Source organism: Musa acuminata, chromosome BXJ3-8, assembly GCF_036884655.1.
Source record: "Musa acuminata AAA Group cultivar baxijiao chromosome BXJ3-8, Cavendish_Baxijiao_AAA, whole genome shotgun sequence".
Taxonomy (NCBI): domain Eukaryota; kingdom Viridiplantae; phylum Streptophyta; class Magnoliopsida; order Zingiberales; family Musaceae; genus Musa; species Musa acuminata.
The window spans coordinates 38,342,679-38,360,028 of NC_088356.1; the positions used below are offsets into that span (position 1 = coordinate 38,342,679).

Genomic DNA, 17,350 nt, shown 5'->3' on the forward strand with positions numbered 1-17,350 from the left:
CATCGGGACTTTCTCGAACGAACTCGGAATCGCTATTGCGACCCCATTCCGGAAAGCTCTCTCCGAGCCCCACGAGACTGACTGCGTAGCGGTCGAGGCGAATTCCGAGGCCCAAAACCATCGCCTCGGAGGTCGACGGGAGAGGTTTTGGCCGCTCGGGGCGCAAAAAGGAGTGCAACACGAGGACTTCCCATGGGGTCACCCATCCTGGAACCATACATGTCTGATCATTGTATGTTTACGAAGAAATTTTTAGATGATGACTTCATTTACATGTTAATGACACATTTACTGTTGGCCATGATGCTGGAAAAATTGAAAAGCATAAAGGAGAGTTTTAAGTAAGTCTTTTGGCCGCTCGGGGCGCAAAAAGGAGTGCAACACGAGGACTTCCCAGGGGGTCACCCATCCTAGTACTACTCTCGCCCAAGCACGCTTAACTTCGGAGTTCTGATGGGATCCGGTGCTTTAGTGCTGGTATGATCGCACTCGCTTTGTGTGCGTCGTCCCTCGCCTTTGTGCACGTCGCGGACGGCGCATATCGACGACCGGAGCCCATTGCGCGCCCCGAAACCTCTCGAACGATCTCGGAATCGCCATCGTCGGATCTCTCCGATGCCCACGAGGCCGACCGCGTACCGGACACGGCAAGAGCGCGCCGAAACCATCGGGACTTTCTCGAACGAACTCGGAATCGCTATTGCGGCCCCATTCCGGAAAGCTCTCTCCGAGCCCCACGAGACTGACTGCGTAGTGGTCACGGCGAATTCCGAGGCCCAAAACCATCTCCTCGGAGGTCGACGGGAGAGGTTTTGGCCGCTCGGGGCGCAAAAAGGAGTGCAACACGAGGACTTCCCATGGGGTCACCCATCCTGGAACCATACATGTCTGATCATTGTATGTTTACGAAGAAATTTTTAGATGATGACTTCATTTACATGTTAATGACACATTTACTGTTGGCCATGATGCTGGAAAAATTGAAAAGCATAAAGGAGAGTTTTAAGTAAGTCTTTTGGCCGCTCGGGGCGCAAAAAGGAGTGCAACACGAGGACTTCCCAGGGGGTCACCCATCCTAGTACTACTCTCGCCCAAGCACGCTTAACTTCGGAGTTCTGATGGGATCCGGTGCTTTAGTGCTGGTATGATAGCACTGGATTTGTGTGCGTCGTCCCTCGCCTTTGTGCACGTCGCGGACGGCGCATATCGACGACCGGAGCCCATTGTGCGCCCCGAAACCTCTCGAACGATCTCGGAATCGCCATCGTCGGATCTCTCCGATGCCCACGAGGCCGACCGCGTACCGGACACGGCAAGAGCGCGCCGAAACCATCGGGACTTTCTCGAACGAACTCGTAATCGCTATTGCGGCCCCATTCCGGAAAGCTCTCTCCGAGCCCCACGAGACTGACTGCGTAGCGGTCACGGCGAATTCCGAGGCCCAAAACCATCGCCTCGGAGGTCGACGGGAGAGGTTTTGGCCGCTCGGGGCGCAAAAAGGAGTGCAACACGAGGACTTCCCATGGGGTCACCCATCCTGGAACCATACATGTCTGATCATTGTATGTTTACGAAGAAATTTTTAGATGATGACTTCATTTACATGTTAATGACACATTTACTGTTGGCCATGATGCTGGAAAAATTGAAAAGCTTAAAGGAGAGTTTTAAGTCTTTTGGCCGCTCGGGGCGCAAAAAGGAGTGCAACACGAGGACTTCCCAGGGGGTCACGCATCCTAGTACTACTCTCGCCCAAGCACGCTTAACTTCGGAGTTCTGATGGGATCCGGTGCTTTAGTGCTGGTATGATCGCACTGGATTTGTGTGCGTCGTCGCTCGCCTTTGTGCACGTCACGGACGGCGCATATCGACGACCGGAGCCCATTGCGCGCCCCGAAACCTCTCGAACGATCTCGGAATCGCCATCGTCGGATCTCTCCGATGCCCACGAGGCCGACCGCGTACCGGACACGGCAAGAGCGCGCCGAAACCATCGGGACTTTCTCGAACGAACTCGGAATCGCTATTGCGGCCCCATTCCGGAAAGCTCTCTCCGAGCCCCACGAGACTGACTGCGTAGCGGTCACGGCGAAGTCTGAGGCCCAAAACCATCGCCTCGGAGGTCGACGGGAGAGGTTTTGGCCGCTCGGGGCGCAAAAAGGAGTGCAACACGAGGACTTCCCATGGGGTCACCCATCATGGAACCATACATGTCTGATCATTGTATGTTTACGAAGAAATTTTTAGATGATGACTTAATTTACATGTTAATGACACATTTTCTGTTGGCCATGATGCTGGAAAAATTGAAAAGCTTAAAGGAGAGTTTTAAGTCTTTTGGCCGCTCGGGGCGCAAAAAGGAGTGCAACACGAGGACTTCCCAGGGGGTCACCCATCCTAGTACTACTCTCGCCCAAGCACGCTTAACTTCGGAGTTCTGATGGGATCCGGTGCTTTAGAGCTGGTATGATCGCACTCGTTTTGTTTGCGTCGTCCCTCGCCTTTGTGCACGTCGCGGACGGCGCATATCGACGACCGGAGCCCATTGCGCGCCCCGAAACCTCTCGAACGATCTCGGAATCGCCATCGTCGGATCTCTCCGATGCCCACGAGGCCGACCGCGTACCGGACACGGCAAGCGCGCGCCGAAACCATCGGGACTTTCTCGAACGAACTCGGAATCGCTATTGCGGCCCCATTCCGGAAAGCTCTCTCCGAGCCCCACGAGACTGACGGCGTAGCGGTCACGGCGAATTCCGAGGCCCAAAACCATCGCCCCGGAGGTCGACGGGAGAGGTTTTGGCCGCTCGGGGCGCAAAAAGGAGTGCAACACGAGGACTTCCCATGGGGTCACCCATCCTGGAACCATACATGTCTGATCATTGTATGTTTACGAAGAAATTTTTAGATGATGACTTCATTTACATGTTAATGACACATTTTCTGTTGGCCATGATGCTGGAAAAATTGAAAAGCTTAAAGGAGAGTTTTAAGTAAGTCTTTTGGCCGCTCGGGGCGCAAAAACGAGTGCAACACGAGGACTTCCTAGGGGGTCACCCATCCTAGTACTACTCTCGCCCAAGCATGCTTAACTTCGGAGTTCTGATGGGATCCGGTGCTTTAGTGCTGGTATGATCGCACTCGTTTTGTGTGCGTCGTCCCTCGCCTTTGTGCACATCGCGGACGGCGCATATCGACGACCGGAGCCCATTGCGCGCCCCGAAACCTCTCGAACGATCTCGGAATCGCCATCGTCGGATCTCTCCGATGCCCACGAGGCCGACCGCGTACCGGACACGGCAAGCGCGCACCGAAACCATCGGGACTTTCTCGAACGAACTCGGAATCGCTATTGCGGCCCCATTCCGGAAAGCTCTATCCGAGCCCCACGAGACTGACGGCGTAGCGGTCACGGCGAATTCCGAGGCCCAAAACCATCGCCCCGGAGGTCGACGGGAGAGGTTTTGGCCGCTCGGGGCGCAAAAAGGAGTGCAACACGAGGACTTCCCATGGGGTCACCCATCCTGGAACCATACATGTCTGATCATTGTATGTTTACGAAGAAATTTTTAGATGATGACTTCATTTACATGCTAATGACACATTTACTGTTGGCCATGATGCTGGAAAAATTGAAAAGCTTAAAGGAGAGTTTTAAGTAAGTCATTTGGCCGCTCGGGGCGCAAAAAGGAGTGCAACACGAGGACTTCCCAGGGGGTCACCCATCCTAGTACTACTCTCGCCCAAGCACGCTTAACTTCGGAGTTCTGATGGGATCCGGAGCTTTAGTGCTGGTATGATCGCACTCGTTTTGTGTGCGTCGTTCCTCGCCTTTGTGCACGTCACGGACGGCGCATATCGACGACCGGAGCCCATTGCGCGCCCCGAAACCTCTCGAACGATCTCGGAATCGCCATCGTCGGATCTCTCCGATGCCCACGAGGCCGACCGCGTACCGGACACGGCAAGCGCGCGCCGAAACCATCGGGACTTTCTCGAATGAACTCGGAATCGCTATTGCGGCCCCATTCCGGAAAGCTCTCTCCGAGCCCCACGAGACTGACTGCGTAGCGGTCACGGCGAATTCCGAGGCCCAAAACCATCACCCCGGAGGTCGACGGGAGAGGTTTTGGCCGCTCGGGGCACAAAAAGGAGTGCAACACGAGGACTTCCCATGGGGTCACCCATCCTGGAACCATACATGTCTGATCATTGTATGTTTACGAAGAAATTTTTAGATGATGACTTCATTTACATGTTAATGACACATTTACTGTTGGCCATGATGCTGGAAAAATTGAAAAGCATAAAGGAGAGTTTTAAGTAAGTCTTTTGGCCGCTCGGGGCGCAAAAAGGAGTGCAACACGAGGACTTCCCAGGGGGACACCCATCCTAGTACTACTCTCGCCCAAGCACGCTTAACTTCGGAGTTCTGATGGGATCCGGTGCTTTAGTGCTGGTATGATCGCACTGGATTTGTGTGCGTCGTCGCTCGCCTTTGTGCACGTCACGGACGGCGCATATCGACGACCGGAGCCCATTGTGCGCCCCGAAACCTCTCGAACGATCTCGGAATCGCCATCGTCGGATCTCTCCGATGCCCACGAGGCCGACCGCGTACCGGACACGGCAAGAGCGCGCCGAAACCATCGGGACTTTCTCGAACGAACTCGGAATCGCTATTGCGGCCCCATTCCGGAAAGCTCTCTCCGAGCCCCACGAGACTGACTGCGTAGCGGTCACGGCGAAGTCTGAGGCCCAAAACCATCGCCTCGGAGGTCGACGGGAGAGGTTTTGGCCGCTCGGGGCGCAAAAAGGAGTGCAACACGAGGACTTCCCATGGGGTCACCCATCCTGGAACCATACATGTCTGATCATTGTATGTTTACGAAGAAATTTTTAGATGATGACTTCATTTACATGTTAATGACACATTTACTGTTGGCCACGATGCTGGAAAAATTGAAAAGCATAAAGGAGAGTTTTAAGTAAGTCTTTTGGCCGCTCGGGGCGCAAAAAGGAGTGCAACACGAGGACTTCCCAGGGGGTCACCCATCCTAGTACTACTCTCGCCCAAGCACGCTTAACTTCGGAGTTCTGATGGGATCCGGTGCTTTAGTGCTGGTATGATCGCACTGGATTTGTGTGCGTCGTCCCTCGCCTTTGTGCACGTCGCGGACGGCGCATATCGACGACCGGAGCCCATTGCGCGCCCCGAAACCTCTCGAACGATCTCGGAATCGCCATCGTCGGATCTCTCCGATGCCCACGAGGCCGACCGCGTACCGGACACGGCAAGCGCGCGCCGAAACCATCGGGACTTTCTCGAACGAACTCGGAATCGCTATTGCGGCCCCATTCCGGAAAGCTCTCTCCGAGCCCCACGAGACTGACTGCGTAGCGGTCACGGCGAATTCCGAGGCCCAAAACCATCGCCTCGGAGGTCGACGGGAGAGGTTTTGGCCGCTCGGGGCGCAAAAAGGAGTGCAACACGAGGACTTCCCATGGGGTCACCCATCCTGGAACCATACATGTCTGATCATTGTATGTTTACGAAGAAATTTTTAGATGATGACTTCATTTACATGTTAATGACACATTTACTGTTGGCCATGATGCTGGAAAAATTGAAAAGCATAAAGGAGAGTTTTAAGTAAGTCTTTTGGCCGCTCGGGGCGCAAAAAGGAGTGCAACACGAGGACTTCCCAGGGGGTCACCCATCCTAGTACTACTCTCGCCCAAGCACGCTTAACATCGGAGTTCTGATGGGATCCGGTGCTTTAGTGCTGGTATGATCGCACTCGCTTTGTGTGCGTCGTCCCTCGCGTTTGTGCACGTCGCGGACGGCGCATATCGACGACCGGAGCCCATTGCGCGCCCCGAAACCTCTCGAACGATCTCGGAATCGCCATCGTCGGATCTCTCCGATGCCCACGAGGCCGACCGCGTACCGGACACGGCAAGCGCGCGCCGAAACCATCGGGACTTTCTCGAACGAACTCGGAATCGCTATTGCGGCCCCATTCCGGAAAGCTCTCTCCGAGCCCCACGAGACTGACGGCGTAGCGGTCACGACGAATTCCGAGGCCCAAAACCATCGCCCCGGAGGTCGACGGGAGAGGTTTTGGCCGCTCGGGGCGCAAAAAGGAGTGCAACACGAGGACTTCCCATGGGGTCACCCATCCTGGAACCATACATGTCTGATCATTGTATGTTTACGAAGAAATTTTTAGATGATGACTTCATTTACATGTTAATGACACATTTACTGTTGGCCATGATGCTGGAAAAATTGAAAAGCATAAAGGAGAGTTTTAAGTAAGTCTTTTGGCCGCTCGGGGCGCAAAAAGGAGTGCAACACGAGGACTTCCCAGGGGGTCACCCATCCTAGTACTACTCTCGCCCAAGCACGCTTAACTTCGGAGTTCTGATGGGATCCGGTGCTTTAGTGCTGGTATGATAGCACTGGATTTGTGTGCGTCGTCCCTCGCCTTTGTGCACGTCGCGGACGGCGCATATCGACGACCGGAGCCCATTGCGCGCCCCGAAACCTCTCGAACGATCTCGGAATCGCCATCGTCGGATCTCTCCGATGCCCACGAGGCCGACCGCGTACCGGACACGGCAAGAGCGCGCCGAAACCATCGGGACTTTCTCGAACGAACTCGTAATCGCTATTGCGGCCCCATTCCGGAAAGCTCTCTCCGAGCCCCACGAGACTGACTGCGTAGCGGTCACGGCGAATTCCGAGGCCCAAAACCATCGCCTCGGAGGTCGACGGGAGAGGTTTTGGCCGCTCGGGGCGCAAAAAGGAGTGCAACACGAGGACTTCCCATGGGGTCACCCATCCTGGAACCATACATGTCTGATCATTGTATGTTTACGAAGAAATTTTTAGATGATGACTTCATTTACATGTTAATGACACATTTACTGTTGGCCATGATGCTGGAAAAATTGAAAAGCTTAAAGGAGAGTTTTAAGTCTTTTGGCCGCTCGGGGCGCAAAAAGGAGTGCAACACGAGGACTTCCCAGGGGGTCACCCATCCTAGTACTACTCTCGCCCAAGCACGCTTAACTTCGGAGTTCTGATGGGATCCGGTGCTTTAGAGCTGGTATGATCGCACTCGTTTTGTGTGCGTCGTCCCTCGCCTTTGTGCACGTCGCGGACGGCGCATATCGACGACCGGAGCCCATTGCGCGCCCCGAAACCTCTCGAACGATCTCGGAATCGCCATCGTCGGATCTCTCCGATGCCCACGAGGCCGACCGCGTACCGGACACGGCAAGCGCGCGCCGAAACCATCGGGACTTTCTCGAACGAACTCGGAATCGCTATTGCGGCCCCATTCCGGAAAGCTCTCTCCGAGCCCCACGAGACTGACGGCGTAGCGGTCACGGCGAATTCCGAGGCCCAAAACCATCGCCCCGGAGGTCGACGGGAGAGGTTTTGGCCGCTCGGGGCGCAAAAAGGAGTGCAACACGAGGACTTCCCATGGGGTCACCCATCCTGGAACCATACATGTCTGATCATTGTATGTTTACGAAGAAATTTTTAGATGATGACTTCATTTACATGTTAATGACACATTTTCTGTTGGCCATGATGCTGGAAAAATTGAAAAGCTTAAAGGAGAGTTTTAAGTAAGTCTTTTGGCCGCTCGGGGCGCAAAAAGGAGTGCAACACGAGGACTTCCTAGGGGGTCACCCATCCTAGTACTACTCTAGCCCAAGCACGCTTAACTTCGGAGTTCTGATGGGATCCGGTGCTTTAGTGCTGGTATGATCGCACTCGTTTTGTGTGCGTCGTCCCTCGCCTTTGTGCACATCGCAGACGGCGCATATCGACGACCGGAGCCCATTCCGCGCCCCGAAACCTCTCGAACGATCTCGGAATCGCCATCGTCGGATCTCTCCGATGCCCACGAGGCCGACCGCGTACCGGACACGGCAAGCGCGTGCCGAAACCATCGGGACTTTCTCGAACGAACTCGGAATCGCTATTGCGGCCCCATTCCGGAAAGCTCTATCCGAGCCCCACGAGACTGACGGCGTAGCGGTCACGGCGAATTCCGAGGCCCAAAACCATCGCCCCGGAGGTCGACGGGAGAGGTTTTGGCCGCTCGGGGCGCAAAAAGGAGTGCAACACGAGGACTTCCCATGGGGTCACCCATCCTGGAACCATACATGTCTGATCATTGTATGTTTACGAAGAAATTTTTAGATGATGACTTCATTTACATGCTAATGACACATTTACTGTTGGCCATGATGCTGGAAAAATTGAAAAGCTTAAAGGAGAGTTTTAAGTAAGTCATTTGGCCGCTCGGGGCGCAAAAAGGAGTGCAACACGAGGACTTCCCAGGGGGTCACCCATCCTAGTACTACTCTCGCCCAAGCACGCTTAACTTCGGAGTTCTGATGGGATCCGGAGCTTTAGTGCTGGTATGATCGCACTCGTTTTGTGTGCGTCGTTCCTCGCCTTTGTGCACGTCGCGGACGGCGCATATCGACGACCGGAGCCCATTGCGCGCCCCGAAACCTCTCGAACGATCTCGGAATCGCCATCGTCGGATCTCTCCGATGCCCACGAGGCCGACCGCGTACCGGACACGGCAAGCGCGCGCCGAAACCATCGGGACTTTCTCGAACGAACTCGGAATCGCTATTGCGGCCCCATTCCGGAAAGCTCTCTCCGAGCCCCACGAGACTGACGGCGTAGCGGTCACGGCGAATTCCGAGGCCCAAAACCATCGCCCCGGAGGTCGACGGGAGAGGTTTTGGCCGCTCGGGGCGCAAAAAGGAGTGCAACACGAGGACTTCCCATGGGGTCACCCATCCTGGAACCATACATGTCTGATCATTGTATGTTTACGAAGAAATTTTTAGATGATGACTTCATTTACATGTTAATGACACATTTTCTGTTGGCCATGATGCTGGAAAAATTGAAAAGCTTAAAGGAGAGTTTTAAGTAAGTCTTTTGGCCGCTCGGGGCGCAAAAAGGAGTGCAACACGAGGACTTCCTAGGGGGTCACCCATCCTAGTACTACTCTCGCCCAAGCACGCTTAACTTCGGAGTTCTGATGGGATCCGGTGCTTTAGTGCTGGTATGATCGCACTCGTTTTGTGTGCGTCGTCCCTCGCCTTTGTGCACATCGCAGACGGCGCATATCGACGACCGGAGCCCATTCCGCGCCCCGAAACCTCTCGAACGATCTCGGAATCGCCATCGTCGGATCTCTCCGATGCCCACGAGGCCGACCGCGTACCGGACACGGCAAGCGCGCGCCGAAACCATCGGGACTTTCTCGAACGAACTCGGAATCGCTATTGCGGCCCCATTCCGGAAAGCTCTATCCGAGCCCCACGAGACTGACGGCGTAGCGGTCACGGCGAATTCCGAGGCCCAAAACCATCGCCCCGGAGGTCGACGGGAGAGGTTTTGGCCGCTCGGGGCGCAAAAAGGAGTGCAACACGAGGACTTCCCATGGGGTCACCCATCCTGGAACCATACATGTCTGATCATTGTATGTTTACGAAGAAATTTTTAGATGATGACTTCATTTACATGCTAATGACACATTTACTGTTGGCCATGATGCTGGAAAAATTGAAAAGCTTAAAGGAGAGTTTTAAGTAAGTCATTTGGCCGCTCGGGGCGCAAAAAGGAGTGCAACACGAGGACTTCCCAGGGGGTCACCCATCCTAGTACTACTCTCGCCCAAGCACGCTTAACTTCGGAGTTCTGATGGGATCCGGAGCTTTAGTGCTGGTATGATCGCACTCGTTTTGTGTGCGTCGTTCCTCGCCTTTGTGCACGTCGCGGACGGCGCATATCGACGACCGGAGCCCATTGCGCGCCCCGAAACCTCTCGAACGATCTCGGAATCGCCATCGTCGGATCTCTCCGATGCCCACGAGGCCGACCGCGTACCGGACACGGCAAGCGCGCGCCGAAACCATCGGGACTTTCTCGAATGAACTCGGAATCGCTATTGCGGCCCCATTCCGGAAAGCTCTCTCCGAGCCCCACGAGACTGACTGCGTAGCGGTCACGGCGAATTCCGAGGCCCAAAACCATCGCCTCGGAGGTCGACGGGAGAGGTTTTGGCCGCTCGGGGCGCAAAAGGGAGTGCAACACGAGGACTTCCCATGGGGTCACCCATCCTGGAACCATACATGTCTGATCATTGTATGTTTACGAAGAAATTTTTAGATGATGACTTCATTTACATGTTAATGACACATTTACTGTTGGCCATGATGCTGGAAAAATTGAAAAGCTTAAAGGAGAGTTTTAAGTAAGTCTTTTGGCCGCTCGGGGCGCAAAAAGGAGTGCAACACGAGGACTTCCCAGGGGGTCACCCATCCTAGTACTACTCTCGCCCAAGCATGCTTAACTTCAGAGTTCTGATGGGATCCGGTGCTTTAGTGCTGGTATGATCGCACAAGTTTTGTGTGCGTCGTCCCTCGCCTTTGTGCACGTCGCGGACGGCGCATATCGACGACCGGAGCCCATTGCGCGCCCCGAAACCTCTCGAACGATCTCGGAATCGCCATCGTCGGATCTCTCCGATGCCCACGAGGCCGACTGCGTACCGGACACGGCAAGCGCGCGCCGAAACCAGCGGGACTTTCTCGAACGAACTCGGAATCGCTATTGCGGCCCCATTCCGGAAAGCTCTCTCCGAGCCCCACGAGACTGACTGCGTAGCAGTCACGGCGAATTCCGAGGCCCAAAACCATCGCCTCGGAGGTCGACGGGAGAGGTTTTGGCCGCTCGGGGCGCAAAATGGAGTGCAACACGAGGACTTCCCATGGGGTCACCCATCCTGGAACCATACATGTCTGATCATTGTATGTTTACGAAGAAATTTTTAGATGATGACTTCATTTACATGTTAGTGACACATTTACTGTTGGCCATGATGCTGGAAAAATTGAAAAGCTTAAAGGAGAGTTTTAAGTAAGTCTTTTGGCCGCTCGGGGCGCAAAAAGGAGTGCAACACGAGGACTTCCCAGGGGGTCACCCATCCTAGTACTACTCTCGCCCAAGCACGCTTAACTTCGGAGTTCTGATGGGATCCGGTGCTTTAGTGCTGGTATGATCGCACTGGTTTTGTGTGCGTCGTCCCTCGCCTTTGTGCACGTCGCGGACGGCGCATATCGACGACCGGAGCCCATTGCGCGCCCCGAAACCTCTCGAACGATCTCGGAATCGCCATCGTCGGATCTCTCCGATGCCCACGAGGCCGACCGCGTACCGGACACTGCAAGCGCGCGCCGAAACCATCGGGACTTTCTCGAACGAACTCGGAATCGCTATTGCGGCCCCATTCCGGAAAGCTCTCTCCGAGCCCCACGAGACTGACTGCGTAGCGGTCACGGCGAATTTCGAGGCCCAAAACCATCGCCTCGGAGGTCGACGGGAGAGGTTTTGGCCGCTCGGGGCGCAAAAAGGAGTGCAACACGAGGACTTCCCATGGGGTCACCCATACTGGAACCATACATGTCTGATCATTGTATGTTTACGAAGAAATTTTTAGATGATGACTTCATTTACATGTTAATGACACATTTACTGTTGGCCATGATGCTGGAGAAATTGAAAAGCTTAAAGGAGAGTTTTAAGTAAGTCTTTTGGCCGCTCGGGGCGCAAAAAGGAGTGCAACACGAGGACTTCCCAGGGGGTCACCCATCCTAGTACTACTCTCGCCCAAGCACGCTTAACTTCGGAGTTCTGATGGGAAACGGTGCTTTAGAGCTGGTATGATCGCACTCGTTTTGTGTGCGTCGTCCCTCGCCTTTGTGCACGTCGCGGACGGCGCATATCGACGACCGGAGCCCATTGCGCGCCCCGAAACCTCTCGAACGATCTCGGAATCGCCATCGTCGGATCTCTCCGATGCCCACGAGGCCGACCGCGTACCGGACACGGCAAGCGCGCGCCGAAACCATCGGGACTTTCTCGAATGAACTCGGAATCGCTATTGCGGCCCCATTCCGGAAAGCTCTCTCCGAGCCCCACGAGACTGACTGCGTAGCGGTCACGGCGAATTCCGAGGCCCAAAACCATCGCCTCGGAGGTCGACGGAAGAGGTTTTGGCCGCTCGGGGCGAAAAGGGAGTGCAACACGAGGACTTCCCATGGGGTCACCTATCCTGGAACCATACATGTCTGATCATTGTATGTTTACGAAGAAATTTTTAGATGATGACTTCATTTACATGTTAATGACACATTTACTGTTGGCCATGATGCTGGAAAAATTGAAAAGCTTAAAGGAGAGTTTTAAGTAAGTCTTTTGGCCGCTCGGGGCGCAAAAAGGAGTGCAACACGAGGACTTCCCAGGGGGTCACCCATCCTAGTACTACTCTCGCCCAAGCACGCTTAACTTCGGAGTTCTGATGGGATCCGGTGCTTTAGTGCTGGTATGATAGCACTGGATTTGTGTGCGTCGTCCCTCGCCTTTGTGCACGTCGCGGACGGCGCATATCGACGACCGGAGCCAATTGTGCGCCCCGAAACCTCTCGAACGATCTCGGAATCGCCATCGTCGGATCTCTCCGATGCCCACGAGGCCGACCGCGTACCGGACACGGCAAGAGCGCGCCGAAACCATCGGGACTTTCTCGAACGAACTCGGAATCGCTATTGCGGCCCCATTCCGGAAAGCTCTCTCCGAGCCCCACGAGACTGACTGCGTAGCGGTCACGGCGAATTCCGAGGCCCAAAACCATCGCCTCGGAGGTCGACGGGAGAGGTTTTGGCCGCTCGGGGCGCAAAAAGGAGTGCAACACGAGGACTTCCCATGGGGTCACACATCCTGGAACCATACATGTCTGATCATTGTATGTTTACGAAGAAATTTTTAGATGATGACTTCATTTACATGTTAATGACACATTTACTGTTGGCCATGATGCTGGAAAAATTGAAAAGCTTAAAGGAGAGTTTTAAGTCTTTTGGCCGCTCGGGGCGCAAAAAGGAGTGCAACACGAGGACTTCCCAGGGGGTCACCCATCCTAGTACTACTCTCGCCCAAGCACGCTTAACTTCGGAGTTCTGATGGGATCCGGTGCTTTAGTGCTGGTATGATCGCACTGGTTTTGTGTGCGTCGTCCCTCGCCTTTGTGCACGTCGCGGACGGCGCATATCGACGACCGGAGCCCATTGCGCGCCCCGAAACCTCTCGAACGATCTCGGAATCGCCATCGTCGGATCTCTCCGATGCCCACGAGGCCGACCGCGTACCGGACACTGCAAGCGCGCGCCGAAACCATCGGGACTTTCTCGAACGAACTCGGAATCGCTATTGCGGCCCCATTCCGGAAAGCTCTCTCCGAGCCCCACGAGACTGACTGCGTAGCGGTCACGGCGAATTCCGAGGCCCAAAACCATCGCCTCGGAGGTCGACGGGAGAGGTTTTGGCCGCTCGGGGCGCAAAAAGGAGTGCAACACGAGGACTTCCCATGGGGTCACCCATCCTGGAACCATACATGTCTGATCATTGTATGTTTACGAAGAAATTTTTAGATGATGACTTCATTTACATGTTAATGACACATTTACTGTTGGCCATGATGCTGGAAAAATTGAAAAGCTTAAAGGAGAGTTTTAAGTAAGTCTTTTGGCCGCTCGGGGCGCAAAAAGGAGTGCAACACGAGGACTTCCCAGGGGGTCACCCATCCTAGTACTACTCTCGCCCAAGCACGCTTAACTTCGGAGTTCTGATGGGAAACGGTGCTTTAGAGCTGGTATGATCGCACTCGTTTTGTGTGCGTCGTCCCTCGCCTTTGTGCACGTCGCGGACGGCGCATATCGACGACCGGAGCCCATTGCGCGCCCCGAAACCTCTCGAACGATCTCGGAATCGCCATCGTCGGATCTCTCCGATGCCCACGAGGCCGACCGCGTACCGGACACGGCAAGCGCGCGCCGAAACCATCGGGACTTTCTCGAATGAACTCGGAATCGCTATTGCGGCCCCATTCCGGAAAGCTCTCTCCGAGCCCCACGAGACTGACTGCGTAGCGGTCACGGCGAATTCCGAGGCCCAAAACCATCGCCTCGGAGGTCGACGGAAGAGGTTTTGGCCGCTCGGGGCGAAAAGGGAGTGCAACACGAGGACTTCCCATGGGGTCACCTATCCTGGAACCATACATGTCTGATCATTGTATGTTTACGAAGAAATTTTTAGATGATGACTTCATTTACATGTTAATGACACATTTACTGTTGGCCATGATGCTGGAAAAATTGAAAAGCTTAAAGGAGAGTTTTAAGTAAGTCTTTTGGCCGCTCGGGGCGCAAAAAGGAGTGCAACACGAGGACTTCCCAGGGGGTCACCCATCCTAGTACTACTCTCGCCCAAGCACGCTTAACTTCGGAGTTCTGATGGGATCCGGTGCTTTAGTGCTGGTATGATAGCACTGGATTTGTGTGCGTCGTCCCTCGCCTTTGTGCACGTCGCGGACGGCGCATATCGACGACCGGAGCCAATTGCGCGCCCCGAAACCTCTCGAACGATCTCGGAATCGCCATCGTCGGATCTCTCCGATGCCCACGAGGCCGACCGCGTACCGGACACGGCAAGAGCGCGCCGAAACCATCGGGACTTTCTCGAACGAACTCGGAATCGCTATTGCGGCCCCATTCCGGAAAGCTCTCTCCGAGCCCCACGAGACTGACTGCGTAGCGGTCACGGCGAATTCCGAGGCCCAAAACCATCGCCTCGGAGGTCGACGGGAGAGGTTTTGGCCGCTCGGGGCGCAAAAAGGAGTGCAACACGAGGACTTCCCATGGGGTCACACATCCTGGAACCATACATGTCTGATCATTGTATGTTTACGAAGAAATTTTTAGATGATGACTTCATTTACATGTTAATGACACATTTACTGTTGGCCATGATGCTGGAAAAATTGAAAAGCTTAAAGGAGAGTTTTAAGTCTTTTGGCCGCTCGGGGCGCAAAAAGGAGTGCAACACGAGGACTTCCCAGGGGGTCACCCATCCTAGTACTACTCTCGCCCAAGCACGCTTAACTTCGGAGTTCTGATGGGATCCGGTGCTTTAGAGCTGGTATGATCACACTCGTTTTGTGTGCGTCGTCCCTCGCCTTTGTGCACGTCGCGGACGGCGCATATCGACGACCGGAGCCCATTGCGCGCCCCGAAACCTCTCGAACGATCTCGGAATTGCCATCGTCGGATCTCTCCGATGCCCACGAGGCCGACCGCGTACCGGACACGGCAAGCGCGCGCCGAAACCATCGGGACTTTCTCGAACGAACTCGGAATCGCTATTGCGGCCCCATTCCGGAAAGCTCTCTCCGAGCCCCACGAGACTGACTGCGTAGCGGTCACGGCGAATTCCGAGGCCCAAAACCATCGCCTCGGAGGTCGACGGGAGAGGTTTTGGCCGCTCGGGGCGCAAAAAGGAGTGCAACACGAGGACTTCCCATGGGGTCACCCATCCTGGAACCATACATGTCTGATCATTGTATGTTTACGAAGAAATTTTTAGATGATGACTTCATTTACATGTTAGTGACACATTTACTGTTGGCCATGATGCTGGAAAAATTGAAAAGCTTAAAGGAGAGTTTTAAGTAAGTCTTTTGGCCGCTCGGGGCGCAAAAAGGAGTGCAACACGAGGACTTCCCAGGGGGTCACCCATCCTAGTACTACTCTCGCCCAAGCACGCTTAACTTCGGAGTTCTGATGGGATCCGGTGCTTTAGTGCTGGTATGATCGCACTGGTTTTGTGTGCGTCGTCCCTCGCCTTTGTGCACGTCGCGGACAGCGCATATCGACGACCGGAGCCCATTGCGCGCCCCGAAACCTCTCGAACGATCTCGGAATCGCCATCGTCGGATCTCTCCGATGCCCACGAGGCCGACCGCGTACCGGACACGGCAAGCGCGCGCCGAAACCATCGGGACTTTCTCGAACGAACTCGGAATCGCTATTGCGGCCCCATTCCGGAAAGCTCTCTCCGAGCCCCACGAGACTGACTGCGTAGCGGTCACGACGAATTCCGAGGCCCAAAACCATCGCCTCGGAGGTCGACGGGAGAGGTTTTGGCCGCTCGGGGCGCAAAAAGGAGTGCAACACGAGGACTTCCCATGGGGTCACCCATCCTGGAACCATACATGTCTGATCATTGTATGTTTACGAAGAAATTTTTAGATGATGACTTCATTTACATGTTAATGACACATTTACTGTTGGCCATGATGCTGGAAAAATTGAAAAGCTTAAAGGAGAGTTTTAAGTAAGTCTTTTGGCCGCTCGGGGCGCAAAAAGGAGTGCAACACGAGGACTTCCCAGGGGGTCACCCATCCCAGTACTACTCTCGCCCAAGCACGCTTAACTTCGGAGTTCTGATGGGATCCGGTGCTTTAGAGCTAGTATGATCGCACTCGTTTTGTGTTCGTCGTCCCTCGCCTTTGTGCACGTCGCGGACGGCGCATATCGACGACCGGAGCCCATTGCGCGCCCCGAAACCTCTCGAACGATCTCGGAATTGCCATCGTCGGATCTCTCCGATGCCCACGAGGCCGACCGCGTACCGGACACGGCAAGCGCGCGCCGAAACCATCGGGACTTTCTCGAATGAACTCGGAATCGCTATTGCGGCCCCATTCCGGAAAGCTCTCTCCGAGCCCCACGAGACTGACTGCGTAGCGGTCACGGCGAATTCCGAGGCCCAAAACCATCGCCTCGGAGGTCGACGGGAGAGGTTTTGGCCGCTCGGGGCGCAAAAAGGAGTGCAACACGAGGACTTCCCATGGGGTCACCCATCCTGGAACCATACATGTCTGATCATTGTATGTTTACGAAGAAATTTTTAGATGATGACTTCATTTACATGTTAGTGACACATTTACTGTTGGCCATGATGCTGGAAAAATTGAAAAGCTTAAAGGAGAGTTTTAAGTAAGTCTTTTGGCCGCTCGGGGCGCAAAAAGGAGTGCAACACGAGGACTTCCCAGGGGGTCACCCATCCTAGTACTACTCTCGCCCAAGCACGCTTAACTTCGGAGTTCTGATGGGATCCGGTGCTTTAGTGCTGGTATGATCGCACTGGTTTTGTGTGCGTCGTCCCTCGCCTTTGTGCACGTCGCGGACGGCGCATATCGACGACCGGAGCCCATTGCGCGCCCCGAAACCTCTCGAACGATCTCGGAATCGCCATCGTCGGATCTCTCCGATGCCCACGAGGCCGACCGCGTACCGGACACGGCAAGCGCGCGCCGAAACCATCGGGACTTTCTCGAACGAACTCGGAATCGCTATTGCGGCCCCATTCCGGAAAGCTCTCTCCGAGCCCCACGAGACTGAC

At 54.8% G+C, this 17,350-nt stretch overlaps 26 non-coding genes across 26 annotated transcripts; all 26 read right to left on the reverse strand.

Moving 5' to 3' along the window:
• Nucleotides 1–372: 372 nt before the first annotated feature.
• LOC135648182 (5S ribosomal RNA) lies at nucleotides 373–491 on the reverse strand. Its single transcript, XR_010500871.1, has one exon. It is a non-coding gene; the product is annotated as a 5S ribosomal RNA (ribosomal RNA).
• A 546-nt stretch (nucleotides 492–1,037) lies between these two features.
• LOC135647203 (5S ribosomal RNA) lies at nucleotides 1,038–1,156 on the reverse strand. The gene has a single exon (XR_010499944.1). It is a non-coding gene; the product is annotated as a 5S ribosomal RNA (ribosomal RNA).
• Nucleotides 1,157–1,698: 542 nt separating this feature from the next.
• Nucleotides 1,699–1,817, reverse strand: LOC135647423 (5S ribosomal RNA). The gene has a single exon (XR_010500161.1). It is a non-coding gene; the product is annotated as a 5S ribosomal RNA (ribosomal RNA).
• Nucleotides 1,818–2,359: 542 nt separating this feature from the next.
• LOC135646355 (5S ribosomal RNA) lies at nucleotides 2,360–2,478 on the reverse strand. The gene has a single exon (XR_010499109.1). It is a non-coding gene; the product is annotated as a 5S ribosomal RNA (ribosomal RNA).
• Nucleotides 2,479–3,024: 546 nt separating this feature from the next.
• On the reverse strand, nucleotides 3,025–3,143 carry LOC135647277 (5S ribosomal RNA). Its single transcript, XR_010500018.1, has one exon. It is a non-coding gene; the product is annotated as a 5S ribosomal RNA (ribosomal RNA).
• A 546-nt stretch (nucleotides 3,144–3,689) lies between these two features.
• Nucleotides 3,690–3,808, reverse strand: LOC135648120 (5S ribosomal RNA). Its single transcript, XR_010500810.1, has one exon. It is a non-coding gene; the product is annotated as a 5S ribosomal RNA (ribosomal RNA).
• A 546-nt stretch (nucleotides 3,809–4,354) lies between these two features.
• On the reverse strand, nucleotides 4,355–4,473 carry LOC135647134 (5S ribosomal RNA). Its single transcript, XR_010499877.1, has one exon. It is a non-coding gene; the product is annotated as a 5S ribosomal RNA (ribosomal RNA).
• A 546-nt stretch (nucleotides 4,474–5,019) lies between these two features.
• LOC135646436 (5S ribosomal RNA) lies at nucleotides 5,020–5,138 on the reverse strand. Its single transcript, XR_010499187.1, has one exon. It is a non-coding gene; the product is annotated as a 5S ribosomal RNA (ribosomal RNA).
• A 546-nt stretch (nucleotides 5,139–5,684) lies between these two features.
• Nucleotides 5,685–5,803, reverse strand: LOC135646392 (5S ribosomal RNA). The gene has a single exon (XR_010499145.1). It is a non-coding gene; the product is annotated as a 5S ribosomal RNA (ribosomal RNA).
• A 546-nt stretch (nucleotides 5,804–6,349) lies between these two features.
• On the reverse strand, nucleotides 6,350–6,468 carry LOC135647204 (5S ribosomal RNA). The gene has a single exon (XR_010499945.1). It is a non-coding gene; the product is annotated as a 5S ribosomal RNA (ribosomal RNA).
• A 542-nt stretch (nucleotides 6,469–7,010) lies between these two features.
• On the reverse strand, nucleotides 7,011–7,129 carry LOC135646356 (5S ribosomal RNA). Its single transcript, XR_010499110.1, has one exon. It is a non-coding gene; the product is annotated as a 5S ribosomal RNA (ribosomal RNA).
• A 546-nt stretch (nucleotides 7,130–7,675) lies between these two features.
• LOC135647162 (5S ribosomal RNA) lies at nucleotides 7,676–7,794 on the reverse strand. The gene has a single exon (XR_010499904.1). It is a non-coding gene; the product is annotated as a 5S ribosomal RNA (ribosomal RNA).
• A 546-nt stretch (nucleotides 7,795–8,340) lies between these two features.
• LOC135648121 (5S ribosomal RNA) lies at nucleotides 8,341–8,459 on the reverse strand. Its single transcript, XR_010500811.1, has one exon. It is a non-coding gene; the product is annotated as a 5S ribosomal RNA (ribosomal RNA).
• Nucleotides 8,460–9,005: 546 nt separating this feature from the next.
• Nucleotides 9,006–9,124, reverse strand: LOC135648185 (5S ribosomal RNA). Its single transcript, XR_010500874.1, has one exon. It is a non-coding gene; the product is annotated as a 5S ribosomal RNA (ribosomal RNA).
• A 546-nt stretch (nucleotides 9,125–9,670) lies between these two features.
• Nucleotides 9,671–9,789, reverse strand: LOC135648122 (5S ribosomal RNA). The gene has a single exon (XR_010500812.1). It is a non-coding gene; the product is annotated as a 5S ribosomal RNA (ribosomal RNA).
• Nucleotides 9,790–10,335: 546 nt separating this feature from the next.
• LOC135647450 (5S ribosomal RNA) lies at nucleotides 10,336–10,454 on the reverse strand. Its single transcript, XR_010500187.1, has one exon. It is a non-coding gene; the product is annotated as a 5S ribosomal RNA (ribosomal RNA).
• Nucleotides 10,455–11,000: 546 nt separating this feature from the next.
• Nucleotides 11,001–11,119, reverse strand: LOC135646437 (5S ribosomal RNA). The gene has a single exon (XR_010499188.1). It is a non-coding gene; the product is annotated as a 5S ribosomal RNA (ribosomal RNA).
• Nucleotides 11,120–11,665: 546 nt separating this feature from the next.
• Nucleotides 11,666–11,784, reverse strand: LOC135647586 (5S ribosomal RNA). The gene has a single exon (XR_010500321.1). It is a non-coding gene; the product is annotated as a 5S ribosomal RNA (ribosomal RNA).
• A 545-nt stretch (nucleotides 11,785–12,329) lies between these two features.
• On the reverse strand, nucleotides 12,330–12,448 carry LOC135647205 (5S ribosomal RNA). Its single transcript, XR_010499946.1, has one exon. It is a non-coding gene; the product is annotated as a 5S ribosomal RNA (ribosomal RNA).
• A 542-nt stretch (nucleotides 12,449–12,990) lies between these two features.
• LOC135646438 (5S ribosomal RNA) lies at nucleotides 12,991–13,109 on the reverse strand. The gene has a single exon (XR_010499189.1). It is a non-coding gene; the product is annotated as a 5S ribosomal RNA (ribosomal RNA).
• A 546-nt stretch (nucleotides 13,110–13,655) lies between these two features.
• LOC135647587 (5S ribosomal RNA) lies at nucleotides 13,656–13,774 on the reverse strand. Its single transcript, XR_010500322.1, has one exon. It is a non-coding gene; the product is annotated as a 5S ribosomal RNA (ribosomal RNA).
• Nucleotides 13,775–14,319: 545 nt separating this feature from the next.
• LOC135647206 (5S ribosomal RNA) lies at nucleotides 14,320–14,438 on the reverse strand. The gene has a single exon (XR_010499947.1). It is a non-coding gene; the product is annotated as a 5S ribosomal RNA (ribosomal RNA).
• Nucleotides 14,439–14,980: 542 nt separating this feature from the next.
• Nucleotides 14,981–15,099, reverse strand: LOC135646547 (5S ribosomal RNA). Its single transcript, XR_010499294.1, has one exon. It is a non-coding gene; the product is annotated as a 5S ribosomal RNA (ribosomal RNA).
• Nucleotides 15,100–15,645: 546 nt separating this feature from the next.
• On the reverse strand, nucleotides 15,646–15,764 carry LOC135646439 (5S ribosomal RNA). The gene has a single exon (XR_010499190.1). It is a non-coding gene; the product is annotated as a 5S ribosomal RNA (ribosomal RNA).
• A 546-nt stretch (nucleotides 15,765–16,310) lies between these two features.
• On the reverse strand, nucleotides 16,311–16,429 carry LOC135647113 (5S ribosomal RNA). The gene has a single exon (XR_010499856.1). It is a non-coding gene; the product is annotated as a 5S ribosomal RNA (ribosomal RNA).
• Nucleotides 16,430–16,975: 546 nt separating this feature from the next.
• Nucleotides 16,976–17,094, reverse strand: LOC135646441 (5S ribosomal RNA). The gene has a single exon (XR_010499192.1). It is a non-coding gene; the product is annotated as a 5S ribosomal RNA (ribosomal RNA).
• Nucleotides 17,095–17,350: the final 256 nt, after the last annotated feature.